This window comes from Cherax quadricarinatus, chromosome 9, assembly GCF_038502225.1.
Source record: "Cherax quadricarinatus isolate ZL_2023a chromosome 9, ASM3850222v1, whole genome shotgun sequence".
Taxonomy (NCBI): Eukaryota; Metazoa; Arthropoda; class Malacostraca; order Decapoda; family Parastacidae; genus Cherax; species Cherax quadricarinatus.
Window position 1 is genome coordinate 42,165,210 of NC_091300.1, and position 20,927 is coordinate 42,186,136.

The following is a 20,927-nucleotide window of genomic DNA, read 5'->3' on the forward strand; positions in this document are numbered from 1 at the left end:
ACAGGACGTTTTGTGTGCAAGGGTTTAAGACATCCAGGAATCGTATGTGAGCGTTGTTAGATAGGAGTGAATGAAGGCTCGTAGTTTTTATGACTTGACGTGTTGTTGAAGTGTGAGCAAGGTAACACGTATGAAGAGATTCAATGAAGCAGGTTAGCCGGACTTGAGTCCTGGAGGTTGGAAATAGTGTGCCTGCACTCTGAAGAAGGGGTGGGGATATGTTACAGTTTAGAACTGTAGTATCAGCACCCCTCTGGCAAGACAGTGATGGAGTGAATGATGGTAAAAGTGTTTCTTCTTTTATGTCACCCTTTCCTCGGTAGGAGACGGCCGAGTTGTTGATAAAAAATAAAGCATATATTTATAATAAAATATAAGATACAAATTGCTCTCTATATTAAGTTCAGCCAAATATTGATCAAGTATATCAGCTCAACCATTGATCAAAAAGACGAAATAATATAATTGCAACCTCAACTGAGAACTGTAATTTGCTCCGTTAAAAAAAAAAATCTCATTACTTATGCAGTGTTTCTGGAGAAAAGACGTAAAGCAGCCCCTAAGAGGAAGGCTCCGCCAAAAGATGTGAATCAGACCAAGAGAGGAAGGCTCTCCCGAAAGTAAATTCTTCGTAACGTTACCTTTGACGCAGGAAAGAAAAGAGGCCAGAGCTGTGCCTCAGTAATTGCACCTTAATTAGAAAATTAATTGGCAAGACCAATAATTCATACAAACTCAGCGTTTATTGATTCTCCATTCACCAGGCTGCTGTTAGTGTTGTTGCTGTGTGGCTGCTGTTATCGTTGCTGTTGTGGCTGTTTTTAGTGTTGGTGCTGCTGTGGCTGCTGTTTCTGGTACTTTTTTATGCTTGCTGAAGAAGCTGCTTTTGATTTCTTGGTTGCTGTTACGACTGCTTTTGTTGTGGTTCTTACTGGCTGTTGCTGCTGCTTTTGTAATGGTTGTTACTGGCTGTTGCTGCTGCTTTTGCTTCGGTTGTTACTGGCTGTTGCTGCTGCTTTTGTAATGGTTGTTACTGGCTGTTGCTGCTGCTTTTGTTGTGGTTGTTACTGGCTGTCGCTGCTGCTTTTCTTGTGGTTGTTACTGGCTGTTGCTGCTGCTTTTGTAATGGTTGTTACTGGCTGTTGCTGCTGCTTTTCTTGTGGTTGTTACTGGCTGTTGCTGCTGCTTTTGTTGTGGTTGTTACTGGCTGTCGCTGCTGCTTTTCTTGTGGTTGTTACTGGCTGTTGCTGCTGCTTTTGTAATGGTTGTTACTGGCTGTCGCTGCTGCTTTTCTTGTTGTTGTTACTGGCTGTCGCTGCTGCTTTTGCTGTGGTTGTTACTGGCTGTCGCTGCTGCTTTTGCTGTGGTTGTTACTGGCTGTCGCTGCTGCTTTTGTTGTGGTTGTTACTGGCTGTCGCTGCTGCTTTTGCTGTGGTTGTTACTGGCTGTCGCTGCTGCTTTTGTTGTGGTTGTTACTGGCTGTCGCTGCTGCTTTTGCTGTGGTTGTTACTGGCTGTCGCTGCTGCTTTTCTTGTGGTCGTTACTGGCTGTCGCTGCTGCTTTTGCTGTGGTTGTTACTGGCTGTCGCTGCTGCTTTTGTTGTGGTTGTTACTGGCTGTCGCTGCTGCTTTTCTTGTGGTTGTTACTGGCTGTCGCTGCTGCTTTTGCTGTGGTTGTTACTGGCTGTCGCTGCTGCTTTTGTTGTGGTTGTTACTGGCTGTTGCTGCTGCTTTTGTTGTGGTTGTTACTGGCTGTTGCTGCTGCTTTTGCTTTGGTTGTTACTGGCTGTTGCTGCTGCTTTTGTTGTGGTTGTTACTGGCTGTTGCTGCTGCTTTTGTTGTGGTTGTTACTGGCTGTTGCTGCTGCTTTTGTTGTGGTTGTTACTGGCTGTTGCTGCTGCTTTTGTTGTGGTTGTTACTGGCTGTTGCTGCTGCTTTTGTTGTGGTTGTTACTGGCTGTTGCTGCTGCTTTTGCTATGGTTGTTACTGGCTGTTGCTGCTGCTTTTGCTTTGGTTGTTACTGGCTGTTGCTGCTGCTTTTGTTATGATTGTTACTGGCTGTTGCTGCTGCTTCTGTTGTGGTTGTTACTGGCTGTTGCTGCTTTTGTTGTGGTTGTTACTGGCTGTTGCTGCTGCTTCTGTTGTGGTTGTTACTGGCTGTTGCTGCTGCTTTTGTTGTGGTTGTTACTGGCTGTCGCTGCTGCTTTTGTTGTGGTTGTTACTGGCTGTCGCTGCTTTTGTTGTGGTTGTTACTGGCTGTTGCTGCTGCTTCTGTTGTGGTTGTTACTGGCTGTTGCTGCTGCTTTTGTTGTGGTTGTTACTGTGACTGTTGTGCTGCTGTTACTGCTTTTGCTTTTGTGGATGTTACTGGCTGTTGCTGCTGCTTTTGTTGTGGTTGTTACTGGCTGTTGCTGCTGCTTCTGTTGTGGTTGTTACTGGCTGTTGCTGCTGCTTTTGTTGTGGTTGTTACTGGCTGTTGCTGCTGCTTTTGTTGTGGTTGTTACTGGCTGTTGCTGCTGCTTCTGTTGTGGTTGTTACTGGCTGTTGCTGCTGCTTTTGTTGTGGTTGTTACTGGCTGTTGCTGCTGCTTTTGTTATGGTTGTTACTGGCTGTTGCTGCTGCTTTTGTTATGGTTGTTACTGGCTGTTGCTGCTGCTTTTGTTATGGTTGTTACTGGCTGTTGCTGCTGCTTTTGTTGTGGTTGTTACTGGCTGTTGCTGCTGCTTCTGTTGTGGTTGTTACTGGCTGTTGCTGCTGCTTCTGTTGTGGTTGTTACTGGCTGTTGCTGCTGCTTTTGTTATGGTTGTTACTGTCTGTTGCTGCTGCTTTTGTTATGGTTGTTACTGGCTGTTGCTGCTGCTTTTGTTGTGGTTGTTACTGGCTGTTGCTGCTGCTTCTGTTGTGGTTGTTACTGGCTGTTGCTGCTGCTTTTGTTGTGGTTGTTACTGGCTGTTGCTGCTGCTTCTGTTGTGGTTGTTACTGGCTGTTGCTGCTGCTTTTGTTATGGTTGTTACTGTCTGTTGCTGCTGCTTTTGTTATGGTTGTTACTGGCTGTTGCTGCTGCTTTTGTTGTGGTTGTTACTGGCTGTTGCTGCTGTTTTTGTTATGGTTGTTACTGGCTGTTGCTGCTGCTTTTGTTATGGTTGTTACTGGCTGTTGCTGCTGCTTTTGTTGTGGTTGTTACTGGCTGTTGCTGATACTGCTCTTGTTACTGCTGCTTCTGCTGTTTGTTATACAGATTAGGATTTGGAATTTTATTCAGTTATAATTATTCAAGAGTACATTTCTGCAAAAAAAAAATAATTGATGTAGCTTGAGATTGTAGTACAGAAATAAGACAGCTGGACTGAGACATGAGGGATTAATCCACTGTGATGGTATCCATAACACTTGTGATTTATTCCTTTCTTTCTGATCTTCTTTATATTTATACCTGGCTTATAGCAGTGAGTACTTTGTTAACCATTATGTGAGTAAAGTGCATTCAGTGTGACAGTCAGTAGTGATCAAGGCGTCACGTACATTGTCATAAGTTAACTAGAGTTCCATTAGGATGGCAATTCAGTGCATAAGGAAGAAGTACAATTGTTATTTCTTAAGCCTGACTCAATATGGTTGCTATAATTCCTATGTAGGAAGGTGGCAGTAAAAGCAAATACAGTCCTGCCAGTAGACTCTTGTTTTGAACCATGAGCGTACGAAATTTGTTTTATCTCTGAGAGTTGAGCAATAAATTTCTTCATGAGCTGTTCCCTCAGAATTACTAATGATGAGCTTCTTAGACTTTGAGATACGCAGGGGTGAAATACTCCTGTTGTCTATAACGATGCACTTCACGCATGTTGTGGAATTAATGTAATTCCACGTTTTCATAATCCATTTAGATTTGTGTTTACTTTGGACATTAACAATATTTATGGTAACAGCGACTGGTTCATTTCTCTATTTTAACACCAGTTAGTGTTAGGCTCAATTATCCTATCACTGTGTCAGAATGCCAGAGGTCTCCGGCCCTTCATCGCCCTCTCTGTGCATAAAGGGAAATTACCAACAGTCCTCCGGCGGTCTTCAAGAGGAAACTGGACAAGTTCTGCAATGAGTCCCTGACCAGCCGGGTTGTAGCTCGTATGCTGGACTACTTGCCGCCTGCAGCAACAGCCTAGTTAATTAGGTTTTAATCCTCCAGGAGACCTGGTCTGGGACTGGGCGGTGGAGGTATCCTTCAGGAATATCAGATTCCTTTATAATGTTAAGACGCTTAGTAGTTTTAAAACATCTAACAAAAATTCCGAGAGCTTCGTTTTGCATCAGTTCCAAGAGCCAGAGGAAAATATCTTCAGCTAATATTAACACATACGCAGCATAATCAATTAAAGATCTAAGCTGCGTACGTGTATATTGTCTGTTATTCTTAAAACAGAGGTTTTAGGTAACAGCTGTTTGCTGGCCTATATATTCTGCCTCCTCTCTTTTCTGTTAGTGATACGTTGTAAATGGTCGAAGTCGGACCGAAGCGTGTATTGTTCCAGTCACGGTATTGTGCCTTTTTGTCATTTATTTAACAGCTGTTCTGAAGCACATTTAGTCTTTGCATTCTTTTATTCAGTTGTTGAATGGCTGTTTTACGTAGATGATGTGTTCACTCTGTAAACAGATGGGTGGGGCACGTCGTTTGCTGCTTAATATTTTAGATGCAGCTATGATGAGATATAATCAATTACATAATATCTGAACCTCTTTAAGTATGTGACTCAATATGTGTTGTTGTATGGATCATGATGTCGTTAACATGACTTAGAGTTGTGTGTTCCCAAGAGCATTAATTAGAACAATAAATAACAAGGGGCCGAGAGCACCATCTTGTGGTGTACCTAGCAACATTTCTTTAGTTTCACTTCTAAAACCTTGGTAGAAAACATGGAAGACTATTCCATAGATAATCAATTATTCAGGTGAAGAATTTACCACCAGTATTCATCCTGGCTGTTTCACGTAGGTTTAAATTTTATTTGAGATATCAAAGGCAAATTTTAAATGAAGAAATGTGTTCAGGAATTAAACTAATTTCATCTTTATTTCAGAAGCACTTTCTAGGTTTGTTCTGAAATGGGAGATTTTCGTACGTGGATTTTGTTATTTATTAGGTCATAAGCTGATGGTAGCAATATAATGTTGCAGTAATGTGTAATGAATTATATTGACCCTTCACCTTTCGTATCCTATGTTATTTTTACCAGGCAGGTAAGTGGGTGTATTTTAATCATGTGATGGATCTAAACAATATTTGCAGACTTTAAGTTCAGCGTGAGTAATAAGTAGATAAGTAATCCCAATCCCCAGTGTGATTGTATTCCAATATATTATATCTTGTGGTTGTTACTTGGACGTTTTAATGCTCCTCGCTCATTTTTTTGATAATATAGAGCCTTCTGGAAGAAGCTGAATTTCCTAAAAGTGATTAGGTAGACTCTTGTGGGCAGATGGATGGAAAAGTCTTTTATATTGAGCGAGCCCCTCGAGGGAGGTTCCTTGATGCTGCTGAGGGGCTTTTAATCTAGGGAGCTGGATCTGTGCTCCATTTCCCTTAATTGAGCCTGAATACCTCCCCCCCCCCACAAGCGCTGTATAATCCTACGGGTTTAGCGCTCCCCATGATTATAATAATTATAATAATGTATGAGATCAACACCTCTAACTATATTTTGTTTAATGTTGGCGGCTATAATGAAGTATATTTTCTATAATATCCCAGTCTTACATATATTTAAAGTCTTTTACACGAACATCACACCCGACCTGGCCTAAATTAGTGCCATATTAATATTAGATATAATATTTCTTCACATTTTCCAGCGCAGCCTGGCATAATTTGGACAGCTGTAACTATATTACTTTAATTCGGTAAAAAAAATCCTTATGCTGTTGTGGTTGATACTGCAACAGCTGTTGCTAATGATGGTGCTGTTGTTGCTGCAGCAGCTGCTGGTGATGGTGCTGTTGTCGCTGCTGCTGCTGCTGCTGCTGCTGCTTCCCCTGTTGCTGTTTCTCTGTTGATGTTGCTGCTATTGGTACAGCTTATGCAGCTGTTGCTGTTTTTGCTATGGCTGCTGCTTTACTGTTATTACTTCTACTGCTTCTGCTGTTTTCGCTTTTGATTCTGCTGCAGCTATTGCTGTTCTTTATACAGCTGCTACTATCTGTCCTGCTGTTGCTTTTGTTTTTCACTGTTGTTGCCGCTGTTGTTGGTACTGCTGCTGCTGCTATTTTTGCTTGTTGCTATAACTGCTGTTATTGCTGCTACCTGTGTGTCCTGTGCTGCAGCTGACGATGTCATGATTGTTTTAAGGCAGCACTAACATCAGTGATATTGTGAACACACGGTGACATCAATGTTATTGTGAACACACGATGACATCAGTGTTGTGAACACACGGTGACATCAATGTTATTGTGAACACACGGTGACATCAATGTTATTGTGAACACACAGTGACATCAATATCATTGTGAACACATGATAACATCAATGTTATTGTGAACACACGGTGACATCAATGTTATTGTGAACACACGGTGACATCAATGTTATTGTGAACACACGGTGACATCAATATTATTGTGAACACACGGTGACATTAATGTTGTTGTGAACACACGGTGACATCAATGTTATTGCGAGCACACGGTAACATCAATGTTAGTGTGAACACACGATGACATCAATGTTATTGTGAACACACGGTGACATCAATGTTATTGTGAACACACGGTGACATCAATGTTATTGTGAACACACGATGACATCAATGTTATTGTGAACACACGGTGACATTAATGTTGTTGTGAAGACACGATGACATCAATGTTATTGTGAACACACGGTGACATCAATGTTATTGTGAACACACGGTGACATCAATGTTATTGTGAACACACGATGACATCAATGTTATTGTGAACACACGGTGACATTAATGTTGTTGTGAAGACACGATGACATCAATGTTATTGTGAACACACGGTGACATCAATGTTATTGTGAACACACGGTGACATCAATGTTGTGAACACACGGTGACATCAATGTTATTGTGAACACACGGTGACATTAATGTTGTTGTGAAGACACGATGACATCAATGTTATTGTGAACACACGATGACATCAATGTTATTGTGAACACACGGTGACATCAATGTTATTGTGAACACACGGTAACATCAATGTTGTGAACACACGGTGACATTAATGTTGTTGTGAAGACACGGTGACATCAATGTTATTGTGAACACACGATGACATCAGTGTTGTGAACACACGGTGACATCAATGTTATTGTGAACACACGATGACATCAATGTTATTGTGAACACACGGTGACATCAATGTTATTGTGAACACACGGTGACATTAATGTTATTGTGAAGACACGGTGACATCAATGTTATTGTGAACACACGGTGACATCAGCGTCCTTTACTGCACCAAATCTGACATCAGTGTCCTACACTGTCTTCCTCTCATCATCACGTCACCTTCACGTCACCTTCACGTCACCTTCATGTCTTCTTGATTATATATTTTCTTCCTAATTTCGTGTCTTCCTGTCTATTCATTTCTTATCCACGCCATCGTTATGTCTTCTTCCTGTCTTCTGTCTTTTTCCTCCATCTTGTCTTCTTGTCTTCCTGTCTTGACGACTACCTCCTGTCTTCTTCCCCTTCCCATTTTTATATCCCTCCTGTCCTATACTGCCCCTCTGTTCGTCACTGTTTGTTCTGTTCTTTATTCTGTCTCGGTTCCTCATTTCGTTTCTTTTCAAGCGCTCTTATTGTTTCTTTCCTCTCTGCCTCTCTTCTCGGATTCATCTGCCTTCCTCTCTCTCTCTCTTCCTGTTTCTTGCTCTTTGTCTGTCTTGCTTCTCTTGTCTCTTACTGTCTCTATCTCTGTGTGTCTTGTTTATTTTTATTATTGTTGTTATTATTACTATTATTATTTATTAGAATGAAGCGCTAAACCCACCAGGGTCATACAGCGCTTCTTTTAATATTTATATTTCTCGTGCTCTCTGTCTTTTTTGCTTTATTTGTGTATCTTACTCTGTTTCTCTCTTGCTTTATCTTTGTGTCTCTTACTGTCTGTCTCTCTGGTTCTCTTAGCCTCTCACACTCGATTTGGTTTGCTCTCTTTATCTTCTGTCCTTCTTCGTGTTTTATTCTCTCTCTCTCTCTCTCTCTCTCTCTCTCTCTCGTTAGAATTCTCTGATTTTTTTCGCTTCAGATTTTTCGTTTTTTTTCCCTCCCTATCCTCTTCCTACCCATTCACTCCCTACCCATTCACTCCCCCCTCATCCTCTCTTCACCCCCCTCATCCTCTCTTCACCCCTCTCATCCTCTCAATCTCCTATCCGTTTCTTCCCCCTCCCTTTCCCTCCCCCATACCACTCACCTTACCTAGAACCTTTGTTCAAACCATATTTCTTCCCTTTTCATCCTCCTTCCTTGATCCTTTGTTCACACAACCTCTACTCCTCTCAAGCCTCCTCCTCCTCCTCCTCCTCCTCCTCCTCCTCCTCCTCCTCCTCCTCCTCTTCCTCTCCTGCTCCTTCCTCCTCCCACGCCTCCTCCTTCTCCTTCTCCCATGCCTCTTGGCACTATTCTGGCACCAACAGTAACACTGGTGCACTATCCTGGCACCAACAGTGACACTGGTGCACTATCCTGGCACCAACAGTGACACTGGTGCACTATCCTGGCACCAACAGTGACACTGGTGCACTATCCTGGCACCAACAGTGACACTGGTGCACTATCCTGGCACCAACAGTGACACTGGTGCACTATCCTGGCACCAACAGTGACACTGGTGCACTATCCTGGCACCAACAGTGACACTGGTGCACTATCCTGGCACCTTGCTATCTTGGCTTAAATAGCAACGCTCATCTTGCCATATAAGACAAGCAAAAATTTTTGTATGCAATAATTTTGCAAAAATCATCCTGAACCTAACGAAAAAAATATATTTAATTGTGTTTGTTTTGTATTAAATTATTGTAAACGTATCTAAAATATATTTAGTTGGATTAGGCTAAAATAAATTGCTCTTGTTATAATAAGGTTAGGTAAGTTTTCTAATAATCTTTGGGTGCAAAATTATATTTTTTTATATTAACACTAATGAAAAAAAATATATCTTTAAACGTATAAGAGAAAATTTTAGAAACCACTTATATATTATATATGGTACAGAATAGGTTAAACTTGCGATTTTGGCTTAAATAGCAACGCTCTTCTTGCCTAATAAGGCAAGAGAAAATTTGCGTATGCAATAATTTCGCAAAAATCATTCTGAACCCAACGAAAAACAAATATTTGATTATTTATTTATTATTAAATTATCGTAAACTTATCTAAAATGTATTTAGCTGGATTAGGCTAAATTAAATTATGCTTCTTATAATAAGGTTAGGTAAGTTTTCTAAGGTTCTTTTGGTACAAAATTATTAATTTTTACATTAACATAAATGAAAAATATGTCTTTAAACATATATGAGAAAATTTTCCATAGACTATTAAAGTCAGATGATAATGGTTTCTTGCAATTCTTGATGAATACGGAGTTGCACTAGTCAGGGCCTGGGGCGGAGTGCATTGGTATGCAATCGGTAGCTTCTTCAAGGTCAAGTGGGGTTAAGGTTATTCAGAGATTATGGAATGTGTGTAGCATTTTGCGTCTCGTTCATAAAGAATTCATTGAGGTCGTCAGTCTTTAGGCTGATGAATGACCCAGTGAACACTAAATCGTGTTGGAATTTGAGAATTTTTTGTTTCTGTCTTTAGTGTATGTTCCGTCTCCTTTAACCGAAGGCCTGATATTATATGTTGATTTTGCCTTTGATTTTTAATGAGAATAAGTATTCTGGATTTTTCAAAATTTCATTTATTGTTTTTGCTCCCTCTGTCTCGCCTGAACTTTATATGGTACATTTAATTTGAGCTCAATGTTTTCATTTTCTCTAGCCAGTCTTGATTTTCCTTCATCAGAATCTTCTGTCTTTTAGGAGTTCCATTATCCGTCGCCGCATATAGGTGCTCCTCTTCCTTACCAACCTACACCTCCTCCTCCTCTGTAATGGTATGTGTCCGAAACATACTTCTAGTGCTATCGAACTTATCCTCTCGAAATGCTCGATCAGGTCCTCGTTTATCAAAGTGTTTTCAGAGGGTATATCAGTAAGCTCACGATTTACTGGCTCCCAGCTAATATTTTTATTGTTTAATAATTAAAGTTAAATTTGTTAAACACTCCCTCATATAATTGGGTGTTTTGTTAAGACCAGCGAGTATGGACGTCTGAACCTCTATTAGACTGTGGATTGAGTTTACTGTCTTCAACACCATAATGTTCCGTGTCAGACCTTCAGTACTTGTGAATATAAGATCTGGCCAGAGTATTTTCTAGTCTGGTCAGTTCTGCTATTTGCTGGCAGAAGGCGAATTTATTGCAGAGTTATGGTAGTTCAGTTGAGTGAGATTTCATCCAGACTGGCTCCTGTGTTGCTCTGCTGTTACAGTCCTCGCTACATTCTACCATTTTTGGTGTCTTATTTTGAGGTCACCAAGCAAGAGGACATGTGGGCTGGATAGGAAAGGTTTTCAACACAGTACTCGATTCTCAGTAGTTGGTCTTTGAACTGCTGGGATAACTTACTCCATCACATTTCTCCCTCCCTCCCTCACTCCATCACCTGCTCCATCACGCCTCTCCCTTACTCCCTCACCTGCTTCATCACATCTCTCCCTCACCTGCTCAACACACCTCTCCCTCACTCCCTCACCTGCCCAACACACCTCTCCCTCACTCCTTCACCTGCTTCAAGACACATCTCCCTCCTTCACCTGCTTCATCACATCTCTCCCTTACTGCTCATTTCCTTTTCATCACTCCTCTCCCTCGCTTTCTCTTCAACACTCCTCTCCTTCACTTGATGTCCTCGTCGCACATTTTCAATTTGCAGCTTTCTCCCTCTTTCACTAATTTTCCTTTCATTCTCTCTCTCCTTTCTCTCCGTCTCTTACTGACTAGTTTTACTTTCTTAGCAACGAGACTCTTCACTTCATGACATCTTCGTTCTCACCTCCTTTATTTCTTTCCTTTCTGCTCTCACTTCCTTCCATCACACCCTTAACCCCCATCCTTTTCTTTCTACATTCTCTCTCTCTCTCTCTCTCTCTCTCTCTCTCTCTCTCTCTCTCTCTCTCTCTCTCCCTCTCCTGACTTACACTGGGTTTTACAAGATTAGGTTAAGGTTCTTTACTTTATTTACAAGCTAAGAGCTGTTACCTACATTAAATCATTTAACAGCCATTTTATTGCTATGTGACATACAAATGGGGTAGAGGGTGAAGTTTACCTACCTACCTACTACCTGGAGGGTATTCCTGGGATCAACGCCCCCGCGGCCCGGTCCACGACAAGGCCTCCTGGTGGATCAGGGCCTGATCAACGAGGCTGTTACTGTTAGCCGCATTTAGTACGAACCACAGCCCGGCTGATGCGGCACTGACTTCGGGTATCTGTCCAGCTCCGTCTTATAGACAACCAGGAGTCTATTGGCAATTCCCATTATGGCTGGTGGGAGGCTGTTGAACAGTCTTGCGCCGTGGACACTTATTGTGTTTTCTCTTAATGTATTAATGGCGCCCCTATTCACTGGGGGTACGTTGCATCGCTTGCCAAGTCTTTTGCTTTCGTAGGGAGTGATTGCTGTGTGCAGATAAGGGACCAGTCCCTCTAGGATTTTCCAGGTGTAGATTGTGATCTCTCTCTCGCCTGCGCTCCAGTGAGTACAAGTCAAGTGCTTTCAAGAGTTCCCAGTAGTTAAGGTGTTTGACGAAAATTATATGTGCATTAAAGGTCCATCTGCCAACTTTGCCAATTATTCCTTTAGCACGCATTTTGTGTGCTATTACACTTTGATCGCACTTGTCAAAGGCTTTTCCAAAATCTGTATATAATACATCTGCATTCTGTTTGCTATCCTGTGGTCCAGTAGTTGCAAGAGGCAGGAGCGACTTGCTCTGAACCCATGTTGCCCTGGGTTATGCAAATGTTGGGAATCCAAGTGGTTTGTAATCCTGCTTCTTAAAACTCTTTCAAAGACTTTTATGTGGGACGATAGAGCTATTGGTCTATAGTTCTTAGCTATTGCTTTGCTAGCACCTTTTTGGAGTAGGGCTATATCCGTTGTTTTTAGTGACTGTGTCTATGCTCCTCCTTCATAGCGTAGAGATGGCGAGAGGGGTTTCTTGCAGTTCTTAATGGGCCTGGTGCTGAGTGCATGGGCATGTTGTTAATGGCTTTCTCAAAGTCTAGTGGAGTTAGGATTATGTAAGGAAATTTGGAATATAATGACAGGATTTTGAGGCTTATTCATGAAAAAAATTGTTTGGACTGTCGATCTTTAGACTGATCAGTGGCTCGTTAAACACAGAGTCGTATTTAGATCCCAATATGTCACTCATTTCCTTGTTGTCATCCCTGTAAGTTTTCCCCTTGTTTGTGGCATATGAAAAGAAATAATTCGAATTTCTTTCAATTTCACTTATCGCTTTTAGCTCCTCCTGTCTTTCCTGGATCCCGTATGAGTCCTTTACCGCAAGCCTATACACAGTGGCATGTGCATTCACTACTTTTCTTATCATGCTTCCTCTGTCAAGAAAATTTTTCTTATCTCCCTCTTTCTCCGTGCTCTCCGCATTTGTGATCCTCAGTTCCTTGAATCAGAAATTTCCACTCTTCATAATTCATTTTCCCGTCTTGGCTACCCTCCCCATTTCATAGACTGCCTTATCACGGGCTAAACGGACTTTCTTCTCTCCCAAACTGTACACTCCTAGGAACTCTCTTGTCCTCTGCCTTCCGTACATTTCCGGTCTTTCTAATCTCAACAACTCTCTCCGTTCCTTAGACTTACTTTCCGCCAGACTAACACTTTTCGCACTAATCTAATTCATACCTCTCCTCCCTCTATAGATGCTCCTGGAGTCTACTCTATTTCTTGCTCCTCCTGTCCTCTTCAGTACTTTGGAAAAACTAGCCGATCTCTTTCTGACAGACTTAGGGAGCACAAAAGTAGTGTTAGGCTTGCCGACACCAACAATCCTCTTTTCTGTCACGTCTGAGATCAGAGTCATCCCATTGACTGGTCTTCTGCTAAAACTGTCCACCCGCCATCTGGTTGAATCCTTCCTTATACACAAGTTTCCTTGCATGAATCTTAGTCCTGGCCTTGTCTCTGTAAATGCTTTCTTTTTCCACTACATTGTAAAATGCTCCGAACTTCAGAACACCCGTGACTTAACCTGATTCTTTTTTTCTTCTTCTCCCTCTTCCTCTTTCCTCTTTCTCCTTTGGGTTTTCTTTCTTCTGCCTTGGGTATTTGTTTCATTTAGGACATAGTTTACCTGGTCCCAGTTGATGTTCTTGTTGTTGAAGTTGAATTTGGTGAAGGTATCCTCATAGCTGTATGTATTTTGCTGATCAGGACTCCTGTGCATGTAAATCCGGATCAGAATTAGTTGTTTTTGATATTGTTGTTTCTTAGTAGGTCCTCATTATTTGTGGAAATAAGGTCAAGTGTGTTCTCCAGTCGAAGCCATCTGTGAGTCGGTGATTTTATTTGGTCAACTGATTTTATTTTGTTGATACTGTTATGCTGTACGAACATGTTCCAGACGCGAGTCGTTCTAGGAATACATAATCTAAGATGAAGTGATGTTCTGGAGAAGGATACAATCATAGTGAAGTTGCTGTTTGCTGCCCGTCTTGTTGTCCTCTCTGTCCTCGGAGTGGAACCAAGTGTGGTACTTTTACAATATCGGCCTTGTACATAACAGTAAGGCCACCCACATCCACCTGGTGTTGAAAGTTTTCTCTTTCTCTCTCTTTACACAGGGTTAAGGATTCCTAGCTTTATTGACAAGCTATTTACAGGTTAAGGATTCCTAGCTTTATTGACAAGCTAAGAGCTGTTACCTACATCAGCTCATTTGAAAGCATTTTTGTCATGAGACATACAAGTAGGGAACAGGATGAAGTTGGAGCCATCTGTGGGCCAGCATTTTCATTTGATCAACTGACTTTATCTCGTTGACATCATAATCTCTCTCTCTCTCTCTCTCTCTCTCTCTCTCTCTCTCTCTCTCTCTCTCTCTCTCTCTCTCTCTCTCACTCGTTAAGAACAGTCGGGTAAGGTGAACGAAACAAGTCCAGCTGTTTCCTTTCTTGTTATATTTTTATAAAATGTTGCTGACAAACCAACTTTTGGAACACTGGGCCGTCGACACCAGTGTTAATTACAGTAACAAGTGTTCCCTTGTTAGTGTTAACCTCTTCCCTCCCCTCCCTCGCTCCCTCCCCTCCCTGCCTCCCTTACCCAGTTATTGTTCATTGTAGTTTCTGGGTGTTGGGAAATTTCCCCTCTATTGAATGGTACGCAGCGAGTTGTTTTTGCTGGAGGTGGAGGGGTGAGGGGAAATGGGGTAGAGATTCAGCTCTTGGCCACGCTACCTACGCTCTTTTGTGCGGCATTTCTGATTTCCGACTTTTGGGCCGCATCGTGTGTACTCTTGAAGCTGTGTATTGTGTCTGTTTCCACCACTGCGTCGTCAAACTCATTCCTTTTCTCAGCCATCTTGAGTTTAAAAAAAAATACTTCCTTACATCTCAGTGGCTCATCTGTGTCTTCATCTTCCACAGATTAACTTGTTCCTGGTCCGCTTAACTCTGTCTCTATCTTCCTTATTAATTCTTCTTTAAAAAAAATATTGCGCCATAATATTGTGTTCCCTCGTCGTCCTCTCCGCCAAGAATGTCAGGTTCATTTCCATCAACCTCTCCTCATAATTTATTCCTTTCAATTCTGGCTTTAATCTGGTTTTAAAAATCGTTAGATTTCCTCGAGCGTTTGCATGTGCTTGGCAAAGTGTAGGCTCCAAACTGGCGCCACTTACTGATTGGTGTATGTCGTAAATAAATATCTGAATAATTCTTTGCTCAAATTCTCGATGCTTTCTCTGAGGTTTGCTAGTCTTGTATAAGCCGCTGATACTATACCGCTTATGCGTAACTCTGGAGATATGCTTGGTGCTGTGTTTACCCCCCAGATCTTATTTCTTCGCTAATATTTGTTGCTTCTTTTCGTCCATGCTGCACTTTGTATCAAATCCATTACAGCTTTCTCCAATCTGCAGGACCACTTATTTAGATTTAACTCTAGCAGCCACTTGTTGGACCACTTGTGAAGTTTGTCAAGGTCGTCTGAAGCCTCTTCACGGCCTATTTTTGCTTTTACCCTCATTATTTTTATATCTTCGACAAATTGTCACAACTTGATCCCTACTGGTGAATCATTGACATGTTTGAAACGGCAATCTTAATACTGACCCCTGTGTGTGTGTGTGTGTGTGTGTGTGTGTGTGTGTGTGTGTGTGTGTGTGTGTGTGTATGTGTGTGTGTACACTCACCTAGTTGTGGTTGCAGGAGTCCATTCATAGTTCCTGGTTCCGCCTCTTCACTGGCTGCTACTGGGTCACTCTCCCTGCACCATGAGCTTGATCATACCTCTGCTATGAATAGATCCTGCCTCCACTACATCACTTCCCAAACTATTCCACTTCCTGACTACTCTGTGACAGAAGAAATACTTCCTAACATCCCTGTGATTCATCTGTGTCTTCAGTTTCCAACTGTGTCCCCTTGCTGCTGTGTCCCATCTCTGTAACATTCTGTCTTTGTCCACCACATACTCCAATATGAGCCTAACGTACGCAGTGTACAGGGTCCTGAACGATTCCTTATTAAGATGGCGGAATGATGTGTATGTGTGTGTGTGTGTGTGTGTGTGTGTGTGTGTGTGTGTGTGTGTGTGTGTGTGTGTGTGTATTTTACTCACCGAGTTGTGCTCATAGAGCAGTGTTTGCAAGGTACACGTCTGGTCTCCTGGGTCCGCCTCCTAACCAACAATCGCTGACATTATGGGTTCCTGGCCTCATGAAATTGAATATTGACAACTGTACCACGTCCTCATCCAGCTCATTCCATTTATTTTCCACCTACAAACTGAAAGAAATATTTTCCAACGTCCCTGTGGCTCATCTGTCTCATTATCTTCCATCTATGTCCCATCGCGTGTTAGTATTATATCCCTCAACTCACACTCCATGACTGTTTATTCTGAGTTGTTCTCACCTAGTTGTATTTGCGAAGGTTGAAATTCAGCTCTTGGGCCCAGATCCTGGAACACATTATTCTGGTTTCTTGGGCTTTCTCATATCCTCTCTTGAAGCTGTGTATTGACTTTGTCTACAACACTGAGTCATCCAAGTCATTCTACTTATTAATCACCCTGAGACTAAATACTTTCTTACATCCCTATGGCTCGTCTCAGCTTCCACATGTGTTCCTTGATCCTGATCCTTTTAATCCAAACATTTCGTATGTGTCCTTTTAGGATATTGTATAGCGTAATCATGTCTCCATCCTGTCCTTTCCGTCAGGGCTGTCAGGTATTATTTCCTTCAACCTCTCCACATAGTTCATACCTCTCTTGCAAACTTGGTTGCAAACCTTTGAACCTTTTGCAGCCTCTTTATATTAGGTGTGGCTCCATCCTGGGGCTGCGTACTCAATGATTGACCTAACATGGGCTAAATATAAGTATGTCTCTCTCTTTCTCTCTCTTTCTCTCTCTCTCTCTTTCTCTCTCTCTCTGTTGTTTTGTGTGTGGAGGGGTAGGTGGGTGGGTGATGTACTAACCTAGTTGTGGTTGCATTTAACGAATCACATCCAGGGTGGGCGTGGATGTGTCAACAATCACACTAGCCAGGCTGAGCGTGGTTGTGTCAACAATCACACTAGCCAGGGTGGGCGTGGCTGTGTCAACAATCACACTAGCCAGGCTGAGCGTGGTTGTGTCAACAATCACACTAGCCAGGGTGGGCGTGGATGTGTCAACAATCACACTAGCCAGGCTGAGCGTGGTTGTGTCAACAATCACACTAGCCAGGGTGGGCGTGGATGTGTCAACAATCACACTAGCCAGGCTGAGCGTGGTTGTGTCAACAATCACACTAGCCAGGGTGGGCGTGGCTGTGTCAACAATCACACTAGCCAGGGTGGGCGTGGCTGTGTCAACAATCACACTAGCCAGGGTGGGCGTGGCTGTGTCAACAATCACACTAGCCAGGGTGGGCGTGGATGTGTCAACAATCACACTAGCCAGGCTGAGCGTGGTTGTGTCAACAATCACACTAGCCAGGGTGGGCGTGGCTGTGTCAACAATCACACTAGCCAGGGTGGGCGTGGCTGTGTCAACAATCACACTAGCCAGGGTGGGCGTGGCTGTGTCAACGATCACACTAGCCAGGGTGGGCGTGGATGTGTCAACAATCACACTAGCCAGGCTGAGCGTGGCTGTGTCAACAATCACACTAGCCAGGGTGGGCGTGGCTGTGTCAACAATCACACTAGCCAGGGTGGGCGTGGCTGTGTCAACAATCACACTAGCCAGGGTGGGCGTGGCTGTGTCAACAATCACACTAGCCAGGGTGGGCGTGGCTGTGTCAACAATCACACTAGCCAGGGTGGGCGTGGCTGTGTCAACAATCACACTAGTCAGGGTGGGCGTGGCTGTGTCAACGATCACACTAGCCAGGGTGGGCGTGGATGTGTCAACAATCACACTAGCCAGGCTGAGCGTGGCTGTGTCAACAATCACACTAGCCAGGGTGGGCGTGGATGTGTCAACAATCACACTAGCCAGGGTGGGCGTGGCTGTGTCAACAATCACACTAGCCAGGGTGGGCGTGGCTGTGTCAACGATCACACTAGCCAGGGTGGGCGTGGATGTGTCAACAATCACACTAGCCAGGGTGGGCGTGGATGTGTCAACAATCACACTAGCCAGGGTGGGCGTGGCTGTGTCAATAATCACACTAGTCAGGGTGGGCGTGGCTGTGTCAACGATCACACTAGCCAGGGTGGGCGTGGATGTGTCAACAATCACACTAGCCAGGCTGAGCGTGGCTGTGTCAACAATCACACTAGCCAGGGTGGGCGTGGCTGTGTCAACAATCACACTAGCCAGGGTGGGCGTGGCTGTGTCAACAATCACACTAGCCAGGGTGGGCGTGGCTGTGTCAATAATCACACTAGTCAGGGTGGGCGTGGCTGTGTCAACGATCACACTAGCCAGGGTGGGCGTGGATGTGTCAACAATCACACTAGCCAGGGTGGGCGTGGATGTGTCAACAATCACACTAGCCATGGTGGGCGTGGCTGTGTCAACAACCACACCAGCCAGGGTGGACGTGGCTGTGTCAGCACCCACACCAGCCAGGGTGGGCGTGGCTGTGTCAGCAACCACACCAGCCAGGATGAGTGTGGCTGTCAATAACCACACCAGCCAGAGTGGGTTTGGTATGTACAAGGTCCAGGCAGGTACGAAGTCCAGGCAGGTACAAGGTCTTTGTAGGTACCAGGTTCAGGTAGGTACAAGGTCCAGGAAGATACAAGGTCCATGCAGGTAACAGGTCCAGGTAGGTACAAGGTCCAGGCAGGTACTATGTCCAGATAGGTACAAAGTCCAGGCAGGTACCAGATCCAGGCATTTATTAGGTCCATGCAGGTACCAGGTCCAGGAAAGCACAAGATCCAGACTGGTACAAGGTCTTAGCAGGTACAAGGTCCTGGCAGGTACAAGGTCCAGGTAGGTACAAAATGCAGGCAGATACAAGGCCCATGCAAGTACAAGGTCCAGGCAGGTACAAGGTCCAGGCAGGTGCTAGGTCCAGGCAGGTACTAGGTCCAGGCATGTACTAGGTCCCGGCATGTACTAGGTCCCGGCAGGTAGAAGGCCCAGGCAGGTAAAAGCCCAGGCAGATACAAGTTACAAGCAGGTACAAGTTCCAAGCAGGTACAAGATCCAGACAGGTACAAGGTCCAGGCAAATACTAAGTTCAGACTAGTACAAGGTCCATGCAGGTACAAGGCAACGTCTATTATGTCAACCTTTAACTAAGAAAAAACGTATAGCTGCTCAGGGAAACTCACGTCTGCCTGACGTTCTTCTCGGTAGATTTGTCTGCCAGCAGAGTTTAGATGATCTGGGAGTCACGATGCCAAGCCACGGAAACAGCGACCTCTGGCTTGCCCGCGCTCGTCTCAATGAGACTCTGCCGTGTGGGTACGTGATCAGGATGGATGTGGGTGAGATTACATGGGAGCGAGGGAGGGGGTTCCTCCTGACCCACTTTCCTCTGATACATGGGGGAGTAAGAACAGGGCTCAGTAACACCCAGTAGGGGAATTATTGACATAATATGTGAGTAAAAATGCAGCTATTGTTTTGTCCTTGCCCTTCTGTCGTTATTATCGTGTTGTCATTGTCAGATGTCGTTGTTTTGTCAATGTCGGACGTCATTGTTGTGTCATTGTCATCGTCGTTTTAAGTGCTATAATTTTCACTGTTGATTATTTGTATTCTTTTTATCTATCATTCCACAAACTGGTTGACTTTTCAGATGATGGTTTAATCTTACTAAATGGCGATGAAAATTAACGCCGCTGAGGAAACTGTGATCTTTCCTGATCATATCTAGATCTAATTAATATTTCTTCATTTTCATGTATCATATATCAAAGGCATTTTCTTTGTGTGTGTGTGTGTGTGTGTGTGTGTGTGTGTGTGTGTGTGTGTGTGTGTGTGTGTGTGTGTGTGTGTGTGTGTGTGTGTGCGCGTGTGTGTGTGTGTGTGTGTGTGTGTGTGTGTGTGTGTGTGTGTGTGTGTGTGAGAGGGAGAGAGAGAGAGAGAGAGAAAGGAAGAAAGAATAGAGATGTGGGGTTGGAGGGAAGGACACGCCTGGTCTGGTCACTTCCTGACACAGCCAATTAGAAGACGAGAGTGATTACCGATGAGTGATTTCATTCCCTGATTGGACTTGGGGAATCACGATCGATAAATGCGGATGGTCAGTAAGACTTCCTCTCCCCACATTCCCCAACTCTCTTTGGAACCTGATAAATGAAAACTATTCAGTGTCACTGGATATGAATTGATTATTTGATTTATCCTGACTGGTGTAAATTTAGATCTCTTGGACAGCAACCCAAATGTGTATAATAGCTATTCCGATGCGACCACGTTATATTCCTACAAGAGTGACAGCCTCCTGGTATGGGACTGTACATGTTCATCTGCTGTGACTAACACCTCTAATCCTTTGAGTGTTGATTAGCAGGGTGGTGCTGCTGATCGCAGCGAAGCAGACAACCTGGCGAAGTATAGAGACTTGAACCTATCTTTAATGCTTCGCCCAAATGTAATCAAAGACTCTTGGACCCTGGGAAAAAACAAGGCACAAGTTTCCTCAAGGATCTAGGTTCTAAACTCATCGAAGCATTTAAAGAGGTCCAAGGACTGCCATCTTCCTCTTCAGCCGCCTCATATGTGGCGGTCCAAAGGAAAAGAATAGCTGCTGCATCCTTGGTTCTCTTCCAGTCTCAGAGAAACTTGTCGATGAGCCTGTCGTTGCATTCGTTTCCCTATGACTGGCATTGTAAATTCTCGATTCCATGGAGTGTTTATCAGATATCAATGAATGGTTACACACACACGTTATTATCTGGCCTTATGGGCGTTATCATATCTATTCTCAAAACTAAGTATGAATTCTGTTTCCACCACCACCACTTAATCGCCAAAACCACTTCAAAACCACCTTCAGGATGATGTATGTACTTCCATGTGCATATTTAAGCTTAGATTTATGTCCCCCATGTCAATGGTTCCCCTGTCTTCAGTCTGTCGACGCTGTATCGAGACCTCTTAGAATCTTGAACGTCGTAATTACGTCTCTCCTGGCT